We start from the raw sequence: 23,583 nt of genomic DNA on the forward strand, positions 1-23,583 counted from the left end.
AAATAAACAATTTATTGTTGGGACGGAAGAGTCAATTTGATCAACATCCAAACTTTATTCATGAATAAATATCTACTTTTAAAAAAACATACAAAAATAATTAAATATTTAAAAAAAATTAATTTATACGTGAAAGAATAATGTGCATTATGGTCAAATGTAGTGAAGTTATATTGCTTGCTTGTCTTTTTTTTCTTATAGATAAAATATGTTGTCTTAGATTACTCTTACTTATATAATTTATTTCATATTACACTTCTTTTGTTCTAGGTTTTAACATTAATAATAGTTAATTCTATATATATTAGTATCTTATTTGTTCATTTTAAATGTTGAACATTATATAGTATACATTATTCTATCAAAAATGTTTGAGCATCAAATCATTTTGTAAATCATACAAAATATAAGATTTAACTAATTTCGATAGGTATTAGGTATAGGTTTGTATCTTTTCTCTCAAGGTGATTAGCTTGGCATACGATTTAAAATGCAAATATTAAATTATGTAAAAAAAAATCCGAGAAGATAATTATAGCAAAAAAAAAAAAAAAATGACAGGGAAAAAAATCACGATAACTATTCGTGATATGTGGAATAAAGATATGCATATATCACGTTATTACCTTTATTGTATTTTGCTATCTTTTTTCCTAAAAGAAACAGGGAAAAAAGACTCAAAATCAGTTGGTCGTTAGCCAATTTTTCCTTACTATGAAATTATTATTGAAAAATTATAAGGAATCGTTCACAGTTAACAAAAATTATAAGGAATCGTTCACAGTTAACAAAAATTATATTTGATTCAACCAATCACCATTTTGAAGACGGAGTACAAAAATCGACATCTGATAATAAAGTATAGTGTACATTTTGATATTAGTTGAGTAACACCGTTATATAGATATGCTGTACTCATGTTTATATTTCGTACAAACTATAATTTGTACGATGTAGAATCATGTTTTTTATACTAAATCAAAAATGTTTTATTATTGACTTTACTCATTCAGAACTGAAAATCTCTAGAAAAATACTGAATAAAGGTGTGCGTGCAAAAAAATAATATATTTTTTTCTTGGTCATCTACATAAGACCTTATCTCTAAAGATTATATTTTGTATTTTTGGTTTACCAAGGCAAAAACATAACTTGCGTGGTGGAGGTACTTATAGTAACAATAAATTAATAGTGGGTAAGTAAATGGCTAGTCTGTTAACAATTAAATAGTATTAGACATAAAAGTTTATTGTTAGATCACAAAATACGATTTATTATTTAATAAATTTAAAATCTATCTATTTTTACGCCCTAATCTGTTTCTTCTATATGGGAACCCTTAATAATAATGAATAAGTATCACTTATGCTGTCTAGACTTTTTAATAATATTTTTTTATTCATAATTTTGTGCAAGTTGTAAAATGTCAACATCATATTTCACTCTGTCAATTTGTAAACAAAAAATGTTCACTTAAGAGCATGTTAAATAAGAATAAGAATGTTAAATACCTGGGCAAATACATCACCTTAGTAAATATTCCATGTCTGAACAAAAAATATTTTTTCCATAGAAAGAGCAAATTCAATAATCTTTTATGAGTTATATTTACATAACTTATTTATGAGCATTTTTTCACTTCCTTAGTGATGTGTTAATCTCATGAAGCAACAAATGATATTGTATTTTATTATTAAACTCAATTTCCCTGATATTTTCATATGAGTAGTTTAAACTTAGTGTTGTGTCGATTCGAATCTAATGTGCAACAAATTAGAAACTCAAAAAATATATTTTGTTTGAGTTGGCTGATTTTTGATAACTTAATCTCTTTAGCAATATCCCTACAAAATTTTAAAGGATACTGCTGCTTACATCAGCTTTTAGTTACTTAGACGTTTTTAAAATAAAGGTTGTAAGAACAAATGAAATGTCAAAATCTAAAGAAAATGAGGCGATGATTAGGAGATCAATGTACACCATAAAGAGCTATGATAATCATGGAATCCAAATTTTTAAACAGGACATTTTTAAAAGCTAATATTAAAGTCTTTATAATTAATTCTGTAATAAAACTTTTGTTTCTTTATCTCACTACAAGTACAATACCTTCAAATGCTTCTCTTTTAGAAAAATTATAAAACAAATAGTAACCTAAGTGTAGTAAATAAAAATCAATTAATTTTACAAAAAAAAAAAAAAAAAAAAATAATATGGCTTTAATAATGTGTATCTCGCCATGTATATTCTATTCTGGCTACGTGAGATAATGTTAAAATGATAAGTTTTCATACTAAAGAAACTTCTAAAATTGTTTTGTAATTATTTGACTTAGTATTGTCAAAGATTAACACGAACAGAGCGAAAATAATCCATACATTACAGGTTTTTTTCGATCACGTCAAAAACACAAGCCAGGTGGCTAAAAATGTGAATAGTATTTATGGTTTTGATAGTGTAACAGCCAATGATTTGCAATTTTGGGTTTGTTAATTCTGTTTAGGTAATTTCAATTTCAAAGTGTAAGGCCATTTGTTGAAAATTTGGATTAAATTATGAAAATAGTAGATTGGAACAGTCATTTAACATTATTTTGATGGCCAAGGACATAAATATTTATGGAAAAAAAGTTAGTAAAAAAATCCATTTAAAGTAATGAATTTATTATTAACTGAACCTAATATTGGGTGTAGTTAAGCCTATTCAAATTTTACTATAACAAATTTAGCTCAAATTTTGTCAGTAATGCCAATACCTATACATTTCCAATATATTGTATATTTTACTAGAAAGGGTAACATAAATAGTTTTTATCTAATAATCTCTCATTATTTTTCTTTACTTTTTTTAAAGACGTAATTCATCTTGAAAGAAAAATTTGTCTAAAAAGTGGGATTTTTTCCAGCGTAGCAATTCTTTTTATTAGGTATCTTTTTGTGTCCTAAGCCTGTAAAAATTTTTTTAAGGCATATTCAATAATTCCATAATAAAACTCATAGCAAAGCTATTGATTTAATCTATTTTTGTGCACAATTTTGTTACGAAAACAATATGAATGTATGTAATATACTTCGAATAATTACAAAAAACTATATATATTAAATTTTATAAACATAATTTACATTTACTTCAGCTTACATTTAATTTGCCAATTAGGTAGGAATTCAAAAATATTCAAACTAATTAAACTATTTGTTATTTAAACTGTTAACAAACATATTTTTAATTAAGAAATTATTTTCTGGGTATTTCAAAAAACAATGATATTCTAATTTTCAAAGCATATTTACTAATTAATAAAAATCATTTACTACCATGTTCATGTATAAATGTTTTGGAAACAAATATCAATCAACTTACAATTATAAGGATATTTGTCGATTAATAATTCTATTGTTTGGAGTGTATTTTAACAATATACAGTTTTAATCCATCCAACATTTATCTTAGTGTATCTTAAGTATGGTGTTAAAAGAGTCCATAAATTAATAGTTGAGTTTTTTTACTTTCCAAGTAGGATAAAACTAAAACAATTAATCTATTTTCAAGTATTAATTAAATACATTGTTTTATTGGATCCAAATTTTAAGTAAAACCAAATTATCTTATAATTTTAATTAAAAAAACTCAATTTAATTATAAAATGTATTGAGTTAACAAATACCAATTTATTTAAATTACAATACTTATAAATTTATAACAAACCTATTCCTTATATTTAACTTTCAATGCCGAAAACTTTTCTTGACACACCTGGAAAAGAAATTTAGTTTTTTTATTATTATAAATGAACATTGTTTTAATACAACTGGAAATATAATAATCAATGAAATACGTTAGCTATATTTGAAAGTATTAATGAATAAAATAAAAAATAGCATGTTATTTTCAGGCTCTTTTTTTGTCCTTTGTTTATTTTTCTACTATTCATGAAAATTTATATTCCTCTCAAGTATTACTTGAATTTTCTCTTTTGAACAATTTATCAATATTTCAAGAAGAGTAGTGCCACTTTTGAGAATAGTTGGCTAACTTACAATAGATATACATATAACTATTTTCACTAGGTAATTTTGCGTAGAGCAATTTTTCCTCAGGACATTTTGCCTTAATATATAAACTAATGAGATTTATACGTAGTTTTTGTTATTTTTGATTAAAATTGATGTTATCTTTGGATTTTTTAATCAAACTATTGAAAGTATATTAAGATAAAACACATTAAATGGTTGCTTTCTGTTGAAAAATCATGGAACCATTCCTCAAAATTTCAATGCATACACCAACAAAACCTCCCTATGTAATGCATTTGAACCTGAGACAAAGTAGATAATAAAATAAGTATAATAATAAAAAAATAGGGCTACCATTCCGATAAAAAAATTGGTAATCACTTCTCCGTTAGTAATTATCATTAAAAATGATGGAATATTCATAATAGAAAATACTCATAGACAAGCAACATAAGAGGCAAACGCCTAACTTTATCATTATTTTAACAGAAAATAAACATTTTATGCATTTTATAGTGATAAATATTACATATATTGAATTAAAAAATTTAAATGGAACGTCAATTCCAACCAAAAAAAAAGAATTACAACGTTTAAATCTTATCAGTTTATATATTAAGACGAAATATCCCTGAGACTAATGCACTTTAAGGTGAAATACTTAAAGGCAAAATTACTGGGCACCAATATTTATTTTATTTATGGAAGAAACGTTGAGAGATAAAATAAAGATCTCATCTTGTAAAAGAAAATAATTGTAAAAATATGGACATGATCCTTTATTGTAACAGAATATTCTACTACAATTTTTGAAGAAGAGAAAGCTCATGAACATAGTTATAAAAGTGTTCAATGCTAGGAGTATACAATAATTTTTCGTAGAAAACTAATTAAGCAATAAACTCCTTAAATTTTTCTTTTTAACTTAGTGGTACTGTGTTGTTTAAATAACTTTTAATATGAAATAGAACTGTTATTGGCAAAATAAATAATAATAATGTGCCCTCATTTGGGGTTTCATAATATCATGCCATGATATTTGACAAATTTAATTAATTGAAGCTCTTTTTGTTATCTTTTTAAATCTTTTCAAAATAAAGTTAATTGAAAAACATATTTATTTCGTATGACATATTCCCTTGTATATAAAAACTGTGTACATAATCAGATCAATTAATTGTTGGACTTAAATTGGATTTTTTTATTTACTTATTTAAAGTAGTTTAACAATTAGTGTTAGATGGGTCTAAAAAAATACTTCAGTCATATCAATCCGGCCTCAACAAAATGTTGTAATCCTAGGACAGGTCCTTATGGTTTTTTTATGGTACCTAAAAAAGATGAAGTGACATAGTTTTCTAACTACGTCACAGGATGTATATAGCTAGAACGTATAATACTCTAGTATTATTGGTCCTAGGTAGCATTCATTATTTTTTTCGTTTACATATTTTTTAACACAAGCTTGGAGTGAATAAATTAATAAATAAGTAAGAACCATACTTTCTAACCTCTATTTGAGTTCTTTGTTTAATTTTTTTCTATTTTGGAAGAAAGGAAAGTGAGATATTTCTAAGAAATTGTGTTTATTCAATGATAACAGAAGTAGGCTCCAGTTCCCCTTAATATCTTTTATTTCCATACTTTCTCTTGCAACTTTTGTGCTATAAATATATGATTAGGAAATATTTAAGATTTTGCCTATTGATTTGCGCCAAAATTCTTTGGGTTCACTAGTTATAGCTATATAAACATGTGTAAAAAAGCTCAGAGCACTCAATTCACCCACATGGAAAGTTCACGTTTAATTGTCTTTATTGTGAATACATTTGCAAGAATAACGAACTTTTTTACAAGAATATTTACTTTTTTAAGAGGAATTAGGTTATGAATTGTGCTATTGTTTAAATATTTAAAGAAACCTGAGTTGAACGGTCAAACATTTTTTAGAGGGGGGAGCTAAGGCAAATGTCACAACGGCACTACCCTTCATGAAAACAAACAATAATTTGTTTGAAAGAGCAAATTCAATTCTGATTGATATAATATAAAATTTTAACTTTTGCCCATGTAAAAAAGAAAAAAAAATAGTATTAATTTAGAAGTGCCATTTTTCTTCCATATTTCGAATTGTTAAATGTATTTTTCACACATTTTTTAATGATATAAAATCTTTAATCCATAAATACTACTAAAAAATAGTCATATACTAGAAAAACAAATTTGATCACAAATCAGGGATAAGATTTGTGATCAAATGGACTTGAATCAGAAGTATGTACACTAAAAAAACTTGCAGTTGCATTAGGGACTAATAATATGCTTTTTTTGGACAAATATTAATGGCAAATGCTTAGAGAGAGAAAAAAAACCGATAAGAGATTAATCCACAAATGATTTTTGTTTCAAAAGAAACCTTGAAGGGACAAGACGTAGAGAGAAGTGGGGTTGTCTGTGTTTTTTGTGTTCGAACCGTAGGGGAAACTGGAGATATTTACAAAAGATTCTTTTTCTCGAACTAAAAATACTACAGCTATAAAATTAAAATTACAATTGTATGATATAATTCATATTACTGTTTAAAGAAATCATGACTTTTCTCAACATTTCTTTAATTTGAAAAAAAATAAAAAAATTTAAGAATTAAATTAGCACTAAGTTGGGTGCTCCGCCTTCAAAACGATATCTGTTACTTTTTATTATATTTTTTTTTTAAATATAAATTAATCAAATAATAACTATTAGAAATGAAAGAAAACAAGCATTGGCATTTTGTTTAATATAAAACTAATATATTGAGTTAAACAATTAAATATCATTAATTTTATTCACAGACAATTTATCAAGGAATAACTTGGATAAATACATTAAGAAATATAAAACAGAGTCAATCATCATTTATTCAATTTAAAACTTCTATGATAAACAAATTAATTAGTCTAACGATAATACATTCCGAAGAGTTTTAAGTAATGGGTTTTATATTATAATGCAATCAATTTCGATTAGGCCCTAATTAGTTCTTTGACTATTGACTTTTCGAAAGCAAATTAAACCTTTTAAAAAAGCGAAATCATTATACTTAAAACATGAAAAAAAGTAACAAACGCACCCCTTAGCTTGAAGAGAAACATGCTCGTATAAATATCGTTTTCCAACGAAATATGTTTCTTTTTATTATACAACATATAATGTAACTTTATCTTTTTCCTTTATGTCGTATAAAATTTGTACGTCCTTTTGTAGAATTCACCTTGTCAATTCAATTAAAAGTGTTCATTTATGTAGGCTGCGTCGTTAGTTATGGAATAATATTCTAGCTTCTTAGCGGATAAAAAGACTACTACTACCTAGTACAAATGTTGATTACGTAATCTTCATTTAACTACTTTGTTTTAAAGATTTATTTAATCCATAAATGTCAATATTGGTTAAAAATTAGTTGTAAAAATTATTCTTACTCCTCTTGAAGGAAAGTTTGAGAGATCTTTAGAAAGTGTGTTTTATTTTTTTAATTAGTACGATTCTAATTAGAAAAAAAATCCGATTACTTATTCAACTTAATAATTTTTTAATTAAAATAATATCCATTAAAGATAGTAACGGGAAGAATGATGCCATTAGTTAACTAACAAGGGATTTTCAGTTTCGATTAAAAAAAACATATATATAATCACTTTTTCATTTAGACACATTTGAAACGTGACTTTCTCAATAAAATATACTTGAGTACAGAAAACATCTTACGTTTAAGACTTTTAAAATTTAAGTTTAAAGGATTGTTGTCGTTTTTATGTTGTTCAAATATTAATTAATAGATGTATTCGCCTGAATATGTTCTTTAACTATCTCACAAATCAATATTCGTGGAATATTTACAATAATCTTTGAGTAGAGTCGTCTTTAAATTGTAGAAGTTTATGATAAGTACTCGAAAAGTATGATATATACTTGAGACGACGTGTTTTATTCTTGTTCAGATTTTAACTCATAAAGAACAATAAAATAGGCTTCTTATGAACCACTCTACAGGTTTGCCTTAAGAGGTTGTAGTCTTGTGTATAATATTCTTCCAATTTTTATAAAAATAAACCAAAATATCCACTGTCATCGAAAACACTCGTGCAGGCCATGCATCAGTAGCTATCATCAAGCTCACTGGATACGACAGGAGCACTGTCTACGATATCTACACTAGGTTTAAGAATTCGGAACAGGAGGAAAGATCTTTACATAGTGATCTTATAGTCACTCCTAGGTTTATGGCAGGCCTGAAGCTGTGACCACTGATCCATTCTTGAATCAGACAACACTGACATAGAGGAAGGTGTGGCTCGCAACACCATCCAAAAGGCATTAGGGGAGCTTAGTATGATCTCCTATAAGTTGTCTTTGCATAATCTGTTAACTGTATTTTCAAGTCTATCAAGTCCAAATACTAAATCTATGAGTTCATACCTGATTATACCATGTAAATTCAGCATGTAGCATAAAGGTGCGTTTATTTTTTACCTGAATTGAAAAATAAAATATTATTTTATTAGATTTTGACTTTCCATTCTAAATCTTAAAAAACTTTCGAAACGGACAATAAGTCGTCCAATGAAACAAATTTTGAACAGTAAGATCATTATATTGACGTTATCATTCACCCATCTAGACTATTATATAGCTATAATAATTACATTGTTTATACATTTAATAACCACTTTATTTCAGTATTAACTAAGCAAGAACTATAACCAAATAGTTTCGCTCTTTTGTCGGTATCAATATGTAGATCTAAAAATGAAAGATATTTTTGATTCAAACAATAAACTAAAGTACTTAAAAGTAATCAAAGTAAATAATACTAAGATTTGTGGTGTTAATGCAATGATTGAAGTAGGGACTGCATATTAAGGACATATATATGCCTAAATAATATGCTAAGTACTTTTATATTATTTTTATCTATGCTTTTTGCTACTTAATTTGGAATCTAAGAATCAAACCACACCAAAAAAAATTTAAAATAATATTATTTTGCTCTAAAAAGGTGAATGAAACAAAAAACATTTGTAACGGGCCATTTTATAGTGCATTGAAGAAGCTACAACTAAATAATTTACAATATAGTTGTAACCATAATTATGATCATTTTTTTGCCTACTTTTCTTAGAGATATTGTTTATCAATTGCTTTAAATAGTATTTTTAAAGGACCAATGTTTTTTATAACAATGAAGTCATTTTTCAAGTTTTTTTAATTTATAACTCAAACTGTTTTTTAAATAATTTTTAAAATTAGTCGGAATATATTTCAAGGGACGCATTGAAATACAATTTTTAGAAAAACTACTGACTAGTATAATTGCTATATTTATTTAAGTCATAGACGACATTTAGCACAGCATATTGACATGTTATGTTGATATATTTTGTTAAATTTTGATATGTCTAAGTCAAAGTAAACTATGAGTAATTGAGTCAAAAACAAAAAGTATTTTTATTGTTCTAAGTCTCCTTAATATTTCCACTCCACTCAGCTTAGTTGAAAACCTATGCATGCAGAGAAGTTAGCAGTTGTCGAAGGCCATTGCAGCCACAGTCCGATATTCTGTCTTCTCTGTTAAGATTTCTAGGGCGTATTTGTCTTCGTGGAACTATGTAAGGGACATTCTACACTACTACCTCTCATTTTTTGATAAAAATTAAAATTATTGCGCCACTTAACACATAATTATAAGAAATTAAAAAGTTATGTCGGATCTAGTGAATAATTATTGTACTTTATTTAGCCTTTTATTTTAAATACTATGGAACTACTCCTCATTCTTTTTTTTAGCTATTTTGTCGCTTTGTATTGTTTATTAAATTACGCTATATTTTTTTGAAAGGGAATCTTTTGCTGAGAATGAATTGATATGTTAAGTAATGAAAGAAGAAACAAATCAAATGCTTTGTTATTCAACAAGAATTTCTTATAGTTTATTTTTTGGTAGATATTTTAATTCAAATTAATATGCAGATCATGGAATTTTATTATACTCTTCAGTTCTTATTATAATTCGGTTTATACGTACATACATAGATATGGATACCATTAAAAAATGTAAAAAAAATATACATTTCTAGAATTATATATTTTTAGAAGTTGAAACGAAATATTAGTTTATACTTATATTCATTTGAACACAATAATGCCTCAGTTTATTTTGTAAGATGATGTATTTTTGATAAAGTACGTTTGTAAATATTGTAAAATATATTTTGTAACCATGAAACTTGCTGTTATAATTTTCGGAGAGTAAATAAAAATTGTTCATTAGTTTCATTTCTGATAAAAAGAATTAAACCAAAACTTTCTTTATCTTTTGTTGCTTCTTTGATTGGTCAGACAGATGTATTTGGACTGATTAAGAATAAGTAATCATTATATTTACTCCATCTGATGGAGGAATCATCTTGGAAGTAGATATATATTAAGTACCTTTCCTTCTGTAGGAACGATTGTGCGTGAACCCACGCAGATTGAGTACAAAAATTTTTTTATCCAAGTGCGTTGTTTATTGAGTTACGTCGATCCATTTTTGTCGTGAAAAAATTTAATATTTTTTTTCTACTTAATTGACCTTATTAAGTGGGTTGCCAAATTTATCATGGGTGTACACATAATACATGTAAATATAAAGCACATATCGTATACAAAGTTTGAGTATTATAATAATCTTCAAGCCTCAAGAACTCTCCCTTTCCAAAAAAAAAAGGTTTTGAGATATAAAATGTATCTTGTTTGTAGTTGTGGAAATTACCTTCATAAATTAAATTTTGAAGGCACGAAAATAGTAAACATGGCATTTTCTGTCCCTTAAATCCATGGAATCATTCTTCTTCAAATCTTTAATTATTTCATCATTCCGTATTTTTTTTCCCGATGTGTTCTATATTTATGACTAAATTTAGTATTTATAAGCATATTAAGAACAATTATATAAGAGTAATTCATTTTTGGTGACATATACACTATAAATTTTAAACTATTCTTTGATTTTTTAAGCCAAAAAACATCTTATAAAATATTGATGTAATGCACACAATACGTAACTCATTTTTAAAAATATTTTAGATAAATATCATTCTATTAAAAATTATTGTATAACATACAAACATTTTTATATTTTGCATATTTTTATTATAAAAACCTTATTATTCAATTTTTTCTCAAAAAGAGATTTGGACTATGTTGTTCTATTTGATAATCAATTATTATTATACAATAAAGTCCAGTCCTATGTGTTTGTCCCCTAAGATAAGAAAAATATTAATTTTGTTTTCTATACTTTATCAGTGGAGAAAAAATATAATAGTTTAGTAATGATTATTAATATATTGTTAAACAAAGACGTAGATATTGATTAAAAATATATTAAATTTACAAAGGATTAATAAATACTTATAAAACAAACAATATTCTCTTTACACAACCCTTAAAAATATTTGATTTTTGTATTCTGAAACAACTGGCAATTTTCTAAAGCGAGGATTAGTTTTTTATTTCAATATATTTTTATGCTTTATTTATTTTGTGCTAAGCTAAGCCTTTTTAAATATCACCTTATTCTTGTCAATAGTTTCTATGGAAAACATTTGTGTCTCTAAGTATTAAGTAGTTATACTCCTGTTTTTTTTTGTTTATTTTTTTTAATGGAAATACAGTTGATATATATTTTATTATGGAAAAATACGGTGTCAGAAAAGACATCAATGTAATAAAATATTTAAAAGGTATTATTTTCTGACTAATTATGCATAAAATAAGTGAAGTTAGTATATACAAAAATTAGTCAGACATGTAATTACAACATATTAAAATAACCTATAAACGGCTGAATTTTATGGATAATTATTTTGAATCTTTTATAAAATAACGATTATCTTGTTTTAATTTAAGTTTTAGCACAATTTTAAGTTTGAATAATCGATCAACAAATAATTAAAAATTGACCACTTTTGTACTTTCTACACGTCCCCTCGTACTTTTACTCCTGTTTTGAAGTAAACAAAAATGAAACTAAAAAATACAAAACTATTGAAAAATCACACGTTCCTCCAACAAATAATTTGGATCTAATCTAATTTAAAGTGTGTCCTCAATTATAATTATTAGTTGAACATTTACTGTTGTAGATTACTATGTCATGTAATTTTAAGCTCAAATATTTATAAAAAGTTTTAAAAGGCCAGACCAGCAACATGTATATTCATTTTTTTTTAAAATCATTGGCATTTGTGGGAAATATTTATTCAAAGTATCGTAGGCATAATATGAGGATAATTTAAATTAAAAAATAACCTACAACTTATGGGTGTATGTGAGAGCCCATGAATAAAGAGTATTTGTCGTGTGACATTGGGAAAAAGAGTACTCAGTTACAACTGGTCTTGGACAAACCAATATAATAGTTATTATCCAAGTTACATTAGGCAAATTATATTTAAATAAGTCATTGGAGGCTTCAGGATGATCTATGATGTGAATACATGATCATCATTTATGGATGTAAAAAACATTTAAAAAAATTGTTTATCTTCAAATCAAATTTTATTAAATTATTTTTAAATGATTTATAATAAGTTTTGGAATACCTTATTATTATATTAAATAAAAAAAGACTAATTTTCCACAGTGCAAGTATTCCAAACGGCAAATTTTATAACGGAAAACTTTCATCAGACTCTTTTATTTAATGTTTTAATAAACTGCTCCGTGAAAATACAACTAAATAAAAAATTTATAATAAGTAAAGTTCTTATTTTAAGCATAATGAAATAGAAATTGATGCCCGGACCTGATGTTGTTTCAATAGTGTATTTTTGAAACAGTCTACTCTTGGGTATTTTGTTGGGTAAATAAATGAAACATTTTTATGATGGGTATGTAGCTAAAATAAATCATCATTCATTTAAAATATTTAAGTTGGCATCGTTTTAGAATCAAATAATCTTTAATAAGTATAAAATTAACCACTGAAACTATAGAAATGAAGTTGAGACAATCATTTGGAAAAAGAACATATTTTTGTTCATATATATACAAATATAAACTACTTTGAGAAACTCAATAATATTCGAAATGTTATAATAAGTCCAGAATAAAAAAAAACCATTTTCTTTATAATGTTTCCTTTTTATAAAAAGTACATACTTTTTAATGCATTAAAAAATAATATAAGCCAATATCAAGAACAATATATCAAAACACGGGTCTTTACTTTAATGGATCCTTTTATATACATATATTATTAAATATATACAAGCATATTAGTTCAAGATTAATATGACCAGAAATATTTTTTTACATCACAAAATTGATACTACTTCAACTTTCTTTTTTTAATCTTGGAAATTTCCTTACAAAATTGTTGAAAACCTTTTTAAATTATACTTATATTTACGACTTTTTGTAGGGGTTAAACACTCGAAAGACATAATTTTTCTTTAAAAAAAAAATAAACTCTAGTTGAAAATATAACTTATTTGTATTTAATTTATTCTAAAGTTTTTGATTATCTCTTTGCACTTATTACATTGGAATGTCTACAACTTTTTCAACTCGAAGGCTAGCATAGCTTAAGACCTTTCAGATTACTTCTCCATTATTAAAAATAAGTCCCGGGCTTAGAAAGGAAAACAACAATTTTATATCAAAATTCATTTTTATTCTTCATCAATATAGTATCTTTTTAGAACGATATAATCATTCCAACGTTTCTCTAGCTTTTCGATACCACGGGTGCAGAACGATTTATTTAGACCTTCAAAATATGCTTCAGTTTCGACAATCAATTCCTCATCGGAGCCAAATCTCTTTCCACAGAGCATGTTTTTGAGTTCTGCGAAGACCCAGTAGTCGCTAGGAGCTAGATCTGGAGAATCAAACGGGTGCGGTAGCAATTCGAAACCCAATTCGACCAATTTTGAGCCTGTTTTTATTATGTGGTACGGTGCATTGTTTTAGTGAAAGAACACCTTTTTTTCTTCAAATTAGCTCTTTTCTCTGTAGTTTTGGCCTTCAAACGATCCTACAAACCGAAATAATAGTCTCTGTGGATTATTTTTCTATGTTCCATGTAGTCAATGAATAAAATTCCATCTGAATCCCTTTTCACCCGATGTTTGAGTCTTTGGACGCTTGGGACGGCTTTCTCCGTTTGCACACCGCTCAGCAGACTGCCGTTTAGATTCTGGAGTGAAGTGGTGAATCCATTATGATGTACCAATTGCAAAAACTCCTTTTTACTTTGCCTGAACATCTCCACACAGCTCCTTGAATCATCCGCTCGTTGTTACTATTGCTCTGGTTTGAGCAAACGCGTCACCTATTTGGAATACAGCTTTTTCATACACAAATGTTCGTGTATGATGGTGTAAACACTACCTTTTGATAACTTCAGAGTGTCATCTATCTCTTGCAACTTCACTTTGCGATTGCCCATCATGATTTTTATTGTTAATTCAATGTTTTTCCGGAGAACCCATCTAATTTAACCGAACAAGGTGTTCAGCATCATCGGTGTCCGTACGACTACGTTTGAAATCGAAAACCATCATTTGCGGGTTGTTTTTTATGGGGCAGAGTCCGGATAACATTTTTCAAGCCAATTTTGGGCTTGAACGGTGTTTTTTCCATAAAAAAGCAATGATACATCAATACACGAAATTGCATTGAATCCATCGTTTTTAAGAATAACAAAAGTTGCGTCACTTAAACTCTGTAACTCGCATTCCATGGCATAAAAAGAATAAAGTTGAAAATTTGGCATTACAAATTATCAAGCTTAAATAAAGATATCAGATTTTGTATGCAAAAACTTAGTTTTATCAGTTCATATATGCATATATTCACACTCAGTGTACAATATCTATCAATTAAGTCACACTTGTTAGATCATATTGTTTTTTAATTCATTACTGGTGGATGTACGACATTCAGTAAGTTTATTTTAGTTACATTTAATGGTAACAAAAAATATATTACGTGTCCCTAATCCTCTATAAATTAATTAGACATTAAATTCAATTTAAAACCTCCATAAAAGCTTTTCATTCGTTTTAAATTAAAGTACGATCTTAGAATTGTTTATTTATTAAAGTTGGAAATATTTTTTTATGAATTGTTCAAGACATAGAGTTTGGATGAGATAAACTTGTTACAAAAATAATAACTGTTCTTATAAAATTTTCCTGGATCAACAAAACAAATAACAATGGCACTTAAGTACATTGAAAATTACATTTAATTGGAAAACATCATAGAACCTAAAAAGAAAAATGACATGAGAACAACTGATGAAATACATATGTATATTTACACTTTTTTTGTCATTCTGTTGTCATTTGTCAAATATTAATTTTCATTGAGGTAATAAGGCTTTTAGATTTGACCCAGGCTTACCTATTATACTTATTGACGCCGCAATAATTAACACATTCACGTATTAAGAAGAGTTATTAACACTTTTATATGTAGGTATATTCATTTACTTGCAAATATTCTACGTCAAAATGCACTTGTACTTTGAACATTCATTATTAAAAAAAATTTGTCAAAAATTGTTGTAGTCAAAAATAATGACTGTAAAAGCAGGGAATAAAGAAGTCCTTATTATTTTGCTACTTTATGCCTTTATCATACCTATAATCACATCACATGAAATGAAATTCCCTTTACTTTATGTGTGTGTGTGTAGGATTGTAGAGATCAAAATGGTACATATTTCAACAATCTTTAAATAGTCAATGAGGGCACATTTTCCGGCTGATTTACAAGAAAACAAGACAAAATAATGCATCGGATTAAAATGGGGAGTGCTGGGGACCCATATTTCCTTCCCAATGAAGTCATAGCAGTACTAACTGCTATGATGGATCACATTTGAGACATCCCAATTTGAAATCTCCGTATTGTTATCGGAAAAAATATCTTCACTATATCTAAGCAGCTGTAACTATGATCCCTAAAACTTCACAAACGTTTGTTGAAATAACAACATCTGTGCTGACAAAAAAGGCGCCATCCAACAGCTGCAGCATAACAAAATCGTTGGCACACGCAAGCGCTAATTTGATCTTAATATCCTGTATTTTGTGACAATTTTTTTTTATAAAAAGATATAATTTAGTCATTTTTTAAAATGATTTGTAATGTAGATATAAATTGTACACGCGCTAAGAGTTAACTCTTTTGTACTTTTTGGGAGTGTTTAAGCACTTATGAAACAAAAATATTCTTTTTATATATAGTATTATATCATTCCAAAAAAGTTACTCATGCGTTCTTATCATTTATCTACATCAAATATTACTATATAAAAAGTAAATGCAGATGTCTTGTACTGTATTGAACATGATCTCTCATGAATATTTTAGAAATAATCTAACATCTACAGTCAACAAAATTTGATATTATTTTAACCAATTGGTATTTTAGACTTTGTGTTCAGGTGTATAAGATACCTTGGTAAAAAGAAAGAGTTCAATTTTGTACTAATGTTTATAAAATCAAATGTAGGACCAACTAAGGGAAAATAAAGTTTTATATTACCAAAATATCCCGGGAAGTATTCTTATTATGTTTTGAAGGACTTCAAGATCCACAATGGTCTACAGCGGCAGTGGATCTACAATATCAACTTCATTCGATAAATACTAGAAAAAAAATTTAAAAAAAAGGATATTGAAAATATTAGATAATAAAATGTGGATTAAAATTTTTTTTTTTAATTATTCAAATGAATAATATCATTCAGTTGAATCAATAACTCATAATCCCTTAATCTTTTTCAATAAAAAATTACAATATTCCATAAAAATTTGAATTTTTTCTTTATATTCCTTTCATAATACTTTAAATATTGTGATATTAGATTTTCAAGAAACTAACAAATCAAGAATAAATAGCTAAATTATATCATACCAAAAACTTATTTAATAGTACATATATAATACAATACAAAAGTAAGCTCGAATTAATTGAGTGAAGATTACATTTGTATTCTTCAACGAATTATTTTCACTTTTTTTGGCTACAAATTATTCTAACTACTATTTTAGAGGCTCTCCAAATTGAATTTAAAATAGTTAAAAATTATCTTCACAATAAAAGAATGAGAAATTGATGTATTTTATTTCAAGCCCAAATCGGGGCCAATATAAGACTCTTAAATCAAATAAATGGTTCTTAACTATATAAACTTTATTTATTATTTTTATCCTGATTATCTTAATCTAGCCTAAAATATGAATAAAGATCCTATAATTGACTGAAATTGTTTATAAAATATGTATGTATAAACGGAGAAAAAAAAAAGATTTTTGATTTTCTCATATATTAGTTTTTGTTGAAAATTGTTTTTATGTTGGTGCACCTCATATATATATATATATATAAGAATGTAAATGTTTAAATAACAATTTACTTGGGTATGCATAAATTTTTTTGTGTTTGTAATTGAAAACATTACTAAGTATGCATCGTTTATCTACCTAACTAATGATTACCCTGTTCATATTTAGATGCGTTTATAACTTAAATGCACTCTTAAACGACCCTTGAATTTAATGAAAACATTTAATTATTAATAGATCTCCAATCAAATTCAATTTTATTATATGATACAGTTATGCACTGAGATACAATGTCCAACATACAAATTTTTTTAAGGAACGCGAGAGATTATTTGTAAAAATTGGCATTTACATACAAGGTGCTGTTTTTTTTAAAGATACAAGCTGGTCAGAAATAGGGGGGGGGGGGACACAAGAGTCAACTTCAAGTGTAATTTGTTTAGTTATTTCTTTTAGGATAAATTGCTTTGACTGAAGAGTTCTGTCAAAGAAGGAATTTAAATCATATGCAAACACATTCCTTTCAAATAATTTAAAAAAAAAAATATTATGGTAATGAATGGTACTAAAACCTTGTTTCCACCAATTAAAACGTCCTGTTTAATTCATAGGGACCAATTTTGGTAATCGTTGGTGGTTGGATTCAAATTTTCAAGCAGCATTTATTTATTAAAAGTAACTTGTTTTTTCACAAAGGAAGAGGAACATCCTTTTGAGTACCCTCTCATTGTATTGAAAAATTATATATGTTTTTGTCCTCTCAAAAACAAGCATAAGAATAGTTTGTGTTGGTTTCTTTGATGAAAGACAAGAATTTATCAAAAGGGGAAAAAAATACGTAGGACAAAAAGCTAGAGACTTATTATTTCTTCCCAAATTTCCTTATTTGGTTTTACTTTTTTCAATTAACAATTAATTTTTAGTCCTGCGAATTTCTTATAATTGTTTAGGTAAATCTCAAACCAATATATATGATAATTTTTAAACACGGTCACAAGGGTGGTTATGAAAAGATTACTTATATCTCTTAAAAACATGCTATATATATATATGATACTTATATTTTAAGATTACCTTTCGTCTCGTACAAATTATATACTTTTATAATCCTCACAACCATATGACAATAGCTTTATCAATTTTATTGTAATATGAATGCTTAATTCTCTTCTACATTATATACAATGACAAATTTTTACTAAAACTTTTTAACGACTGCAACAAATAAGTACTTGTTTGACATTCCATGATTACTTTTTCCTCCTTTCGCTTTTTTGCTGCAAATAATACTCTTCTTAATCTTTATCAGCATTCTACATAAAAAATATACATATATTTTGAGCAAAAAAACAATAAGTATTATGGGTATATTTTAAGTTTTTGTTCTAAAAACTTTATATCTTAATAAATTCAGATGTCTACATATGTACCAAAATTAGTTTTAAAAGGGTAAAAATGCAAAGATATCCATATATTTATTTTACTTTTTTATGTATATTTTTTTTTTCAACTTATAATATATATGTAATGACATAACACAAAAAAAATGTTAAAAAAAAAGTATATATTTATATATTACAGTCGTATGCATCTATATAGAAGACCGATTAATTTGAAAAATAATCCAATAGTTTTAAAAAAAAGTTGTCGCCAGGGTTGTCCTTCAGTTCCGCTTCTTTTCTCTGCTGGGCTTAAAGATTTTGGTGATTCCAAAAGAAACAAGTTTAGGGGTTTGAGTTGATTTTGGAACGTCAAAACATTTTATAGATATGAATGCTGACAATATCACTCTGATTTTGGAGGCAAAGACAGAAAACTGATTAACAAAAGAAGATTGAAGTGTTAATGAACTACTCGAAGAAATAAAATAGAAGGTCTAGTTTGAAGATTAACTATAAGACAGTTATTCTGACCCTGGATAAATGGGATCAGAGGACTTAAAGTAGCTGATTTTTTTATCAAAAAGAGAGTCCATATTTTAGGAATTAAATGAGAAAGTAAAGGAGCCTCTTTTACAAAGTAAAAAGATTTTTAAAAAAATAATACAATAAATGGAAGAAATTTAATCTCCAAAAAATAATTGACCTCTTTAATTACCAAATTGTTTTGATACTCTTAATAAGGCAACAAATATTCCATAGTTAACCAAAAATGTCATTGACGAAGAAAATTTCTTCTTTAATGAGCTATTTCATCGAAGCTACATAGATTCCATAAAAAAGACCCAAACATCATTTGGAAGGAAGGTTTTTTGAGTTGCTCTCCACAATTATTCAGAAAATTTATCAAAAGATCCTAATTGATCTTTCAAGAAACTCTGAGTCTGAGTGGCGTGCATCTGTTTTGCGCCCCATCCTGCTTGCAAATGGTAAATACTAAGAACTGAATTTATTAATCCAGACAGTCATTTGTAAATGGACACCAGTCTTTTTACCCCTTTCTACTATTGCCATTATGCATCAAAACAACAATACAAAGTTTTGTTGAAAAACCTCCTATATCCAAAAAGTTTGGAATGCGTAACGTTATCTAGTAATATAATCACTATACATGATCTAGACTATAATTCTTTGCTCAATAGTGGCAAGTTCTTCTTTCCCCTCAAAAGAGCTCCGAATATCCACCCCTCCAATTCTGTGGCATTTATGAATGAATTTTCCTTCCAACTCTGAAGAACAAGCGGATAAAATCTGTAACAGATATTAAAATTTGTTGGATAGAAGAACATGGAAGACATAAAGGAAGAGGATGACAAGTTCCATATTGAAAATCAAGGATGAAAAGAGATTTACTCCCTAATTTCAAATATCCTCTGGTTGTTTATTTTTTAATACTCCCTTTTAGGACTGTGTAGAACATATTTCTTCATACGTTTGTGAGTTGCCGGGCACTCAAGAAAATTGAAAGATTTTTTTACATTGAACAGGAATTACACAACAATTTAAAACGTCATTGAATTTATTTGGTTAATTAAAAATTAGAAATTAAAAGTGCTCATACAAAAACAAAAACTATGGTGTTTTTTCTCATCAAGTTGTAAAAGTCTGACTGCAGAGGAGTTGGCAGTAGTTAAGCCTATCAGAGTCGAAGAAATTAGAGCTATTCTGATTGAAGCCGCAGCCTGATATTCTGTCTTCTCCGCTAAGATTTCTATGGCGTATCAGTATTTGTTAAACTATGCTGGGGACATATTTCATTTCTATCCCCCTCATTTTCGGATAAAAACTTAAAATTTTTCCCCCAATTATTAAGAATTTAAAAGCTATTCTGGATCTAAAGAATAATTATTGTAGTTTATGTATCCTTTAATTTCAAATTTTATGAAACTAATGTCCATTCTTTTTTTGCTACTTTGTGACTTTGTTGTTTTTTAATTAACCGTTGAATTTTTTAGAGGAAACATTTTGCTGATAATGAATTGATAAATAACATCATATATAAAAAGTTCTTTCAAGATGTTTGAATTTGGTTCTGAAATTTAATTTTTAATTATAATGTTTCTTTTTAAATATATACTTTGTGTGTAACTTCTCTAAATGAATAAAGTCGGTAATTAAAAGTTTTCTAACAATAATTTGGAACTACTAGTTGACGAAAATTCGTTCTGGAATACATGTGTAATCCAGACACAACTTTGATAAAAATCATGTTAGCTTGCTTTTGTATTGACAAGTAAAATATAATATATAATAGCATAAGTTTATTTATTAAAAATATTTCTAGGTTGTCCATTTTTGGTGTAATAGCCCATAAATCTATTTATCATAATGATATTAAAATTAATGTTTATTGTGATATAAAGTAATGGAAAATTAATATTATACCAACATGACACATATTTTATAATCATTTATGAATCTTTGTCTATATCTTATATAATATTGTGAACTTAAATATTATGACCACATATGATTGAAATTTTTTTTGCAATTTAATGGGGAGATTGATTAATATCTGCCATTGTTACAGTAAGGATTTACAACTATGTATACCAATCGTTGAAAAAAAAAATATAAATAAAAGATGAAGCATTTGCTTACTTAAAACTTATCGGAATAAAAAAAAAATTATTGCACATATTTGGGTACATCGAGATACATCAGAAGGTTATATGTATGTACACTCAAAGTATACATATCTATAATTACCTATGTATGTCATAAAAGTTCCACTTATTATATCAAATTAAATTAAGAGAATCGTTAACTTTATTGTACTGCAACTTTTCATTGGTACTTAACCAATTTTTATTTACTTTGGAATTATTATTCAATACTTTGCTTGTTATCATTTATTGTAAATTAAGGTTACAACATTTGTATTATAACTTTAAACGTGGGAAAGTACAAGTTGTTAAAAAAATAATTAATTTTGACCTGACCAAAAATTGATTTTTTATATTTTTATAGTCAGCACCCTGCCAAAACGAAAATGTTTTATATATCACCCATAACCAATACTAGAATTTATCTTTCGAAAAAAGCTATTTGGAGTCTATTACTATGAGGACAGCTTTTTTATTGGAGCATTTATTCAAAGGGTTGACTTTTTTATGCACATAAGAAACGAACATAATACCAAAATTTAAGTAATAATTTGGAACAATCAATTAATTTTGATACCAGAGGCATAAAACATCAGATGATCTTCATGCTTTATTATAGTAGATAAATCATTTTTTGGTTGCAAGAACATATATCAAATAAATTACTACATGCGAAACTCATTTTATAACCTAATTTATATCATTAAATTGTTCTACTAACGTAACATAAAGTCTTAAGCCCATTTGTATTTTCTTTATTTTCATGTTTTTCATTGGACTATTATTCTAACATAAATGTATAATTATCTGACTAAAAAAACACGTGTTAAAATAATGAAGATGTATGTCTTTTAGACTGAAATCATATTATACAAGTACTTCCTACTTGAAAAAACGTATGTACACATCAACCTTAACATCTTTCAACGCATATTTGGAACAAAGCAGCATTAAAAAATGTAATCAAGAAAGGGAATCACCAATAAGTTTTTTACGTCAAGATGATTTAAATACAAAATACTATCCGTGACTCTGGAGGTTGCTGCCAAGAATTTTAATTACGACCGGGTAATTTGCTTCTTTTTTCAATATTCAAGAAAAATAACGGATCACATTTTGTGGGAGTGACAATCTCTATTTAAAGTTTATTGGGAGGTTATTCAAAATGTTTAGTACATTATTCAATAAATAACTGGGCAAAGAATATTTCCTCTCTACTTCAAATAATGAGAGAGTTGATGCAATAATTATTAAGACGCAATATACAGTCTATAAATTACGGACAGTAAAAGACAACAACCTTTATACATTGCTAATCTTTATACAAATGTTATTTTGAATTTTTTTTTTTAAATCATCGTCCATGTAATGTTATTTTTAAATATTTCTTTTAACTATTCTGACTGTGCTATATTTTATAATAGTTCGTTTAATTTTCGTTTGTCTACATGTTTTAAAAAATCATTTAAACTGTATATTGTGTTATATTATAATATAAAAAAAATAGAAGATGTCTTTATTTTAGAAAATTTACACAGTTTCGAAAGGTATTTAGTAATAAAAATCACTTCTAATATAGGCAAGTTGTTTTTGTTTGATTCAAAATACCAAAATTGCCAGAAAGTTAATGAATCTCTTACAAAAATACTTCAACTTTGGTTGACTTAAAGGACAGTATAAATTGGAACCACAGGTCTTTTTGGTGGCTTGTCGAAAGCCATGGTCCAAAGCCATAGAACAAAGTAACGAAAAACGTATGTTCCTTTGAGAAAATTTATTTTGGTACGAGAAAGCTTTCCCCGTATGATGTATTTCCTGAAATACCACATATGTGGTTGGTTTATCTAGTGTAACTTTTTTTTCCCCTTGTTAGTATTCAATTTAATAGAGTGAAGTCATCGAGATTGCCTAATCACTTAGTTATAAAGTAATTCATGCCTTCATCAGGGGTTCTCCATCAGAAAAAAAGTATTCACATGGAATCGATGTAGCTCAATGCACTACATGCTCGGGAGAAATTATTCTTTTTATATCAATGTAATACTATAATGTTGACTTAATCAGTGCAACTCCATCTCACTAATAAAATAAACCTATAAAAAAAGTGTTCATGTAAGGAGTAAATATGGTCAAAAAT

At 26.8% G+C, this 23,583-nt stretch overlaps 1 protein-coding gene across 5 annotated transcripts in view; it reads right to left on the bottom strand.

Moving 5' to 3' along the window:
• LOC121119852 (orexin receptor type 2) overlaps positions 1 to 23,583 on the bottom strand; it is a 144,042-nt gene that overhangs the window by 88,907 nt on the left and 31,552 nt on the right. For 2 of the 5 annotated variants that reach the window (XM_040714657.2, XM_071889151.1), the window contains exons 2-3: positions 16,599 to 16,702; positions 3,706 to 3,753 (exon numbers count right to left, since the gene is read on the bottom strand). The exons of 1 other annotated variant lie outside the window; for it this stretch is intronic. The gene's annotated coding sequence lies outside the window, so the exon portion shown is untranslated. Of the gene's footprint in view, positions 1 to 3,705; positions 3,754 to 8,471; positions 8,527 to 16,598; positions 16,703 to 23,583 lie in introns of those variants that run through there. 2 more of the 5 variants (XM_071889149.1, XM_040714659.2) reach the window with 2 other exon arrangements.

This window comes from Lepeophtheirus salmonis, chromosome 6, assembly GCF_016086655.4.
Source record: "Lepeophtheirus salmonis chromosome 6, UVic_Lsal_1.4, whole genome shotgun sequence".
Lineage (NCBI taxonomy): Eukaryota > Metazoa > Arthropoda > Copepoda > Siphonostomatoida > Caligidae > Lepeophtheirus > Lepeophtheirus salmonis.